This window comes from Penaeus monodon, chromosome 32 (genome assembly GCF_015228065.2).
Source record: "Penaeus monodon isolate SGIC_2016 chromosome 32, NSTDA_Pmon_1, whole genome shotgun sequence".
NCBI lineage: Eukaryota > Metazoa > Arthropoda > Malacostraca > Decapoda > Penaeidae > Penaeus > Penaeus monodon.
Genome location: NC_051417.1, coordinates 9,986,970 through 9,987,843, shown reverse-complemented (window position 1 = coordinate 9,987,843; position 874 = coordinate 9,986,970).

Genomic DNA, 874 nt, shown 5'->3' with positions numbered 1-874 from the left:
GGGGGGGGGAAGGAAAGGGGAAAGGGTGGGAGTGAGGGAGAGGGGAAGGGAAGGGGAGAGGGAAAGGGAGAGGGAGAGAGAGAGGGAGAGGGGAAGGAAAGGGGAATAAGAGAAGGAGAGGGAAAGGGAGAGGGAGAGAGAGAGGGAGAGGGGAAGGAAAGGGAAGTTGGGCGACAGACATGTCCCTCTTAATGGCGACCCATTAGCTGATAGCTGATACCTTCGCCAAGGATGGTCTGTGGGACCGCCTGGGACGCCGAGGATGGGTGCGAGGGGGGGGAGGGGGGAGGCAGGGAAGGAAGGAGACATTGAATGAATTAATTAGTGAAGGAAGGAAGAATGTAAGGAAGAAATTAATTAATGAGTTAAGGGAAGTTACAGGAAGGGTATACATGCATAAATTAATGAACTAATCATGGAAGGGAGGCTGAGCGAATGAATGAAGAAATGAGAAAAGGAATTAAGGAAGACATGGAGGAGTGAATGAGACAGCGGAGGAAGGAAGGAGGTAAAGACGGAAGAAGGCTGTCTAGGTATTAAGATTATTCTTTTACGTTATGTGGAAATAAAAATACATTTTAGGGGGAGCTTCATAAATTGTTGCAGAGGCGTAAAAGGAAATCGAAACTGTATTTATGAACAATAAAAGATAATATCTGTCCTTCAGTTATGAATAATTAGAAAGATAAGCGCGATTAAATAAACATAGATAACAGGACTGCTAATCTCGTGACTATAAAATGATAACATGAAACTATAATCATGGTGATGTGTATACATTAGCCTAATTAATAATGATTAAAGCAACTTTTGATACATAGAAGAACGTATTTCAAGAGAGAAAGGGGGACGGAGATGGGGAAGGGAGAAGGAG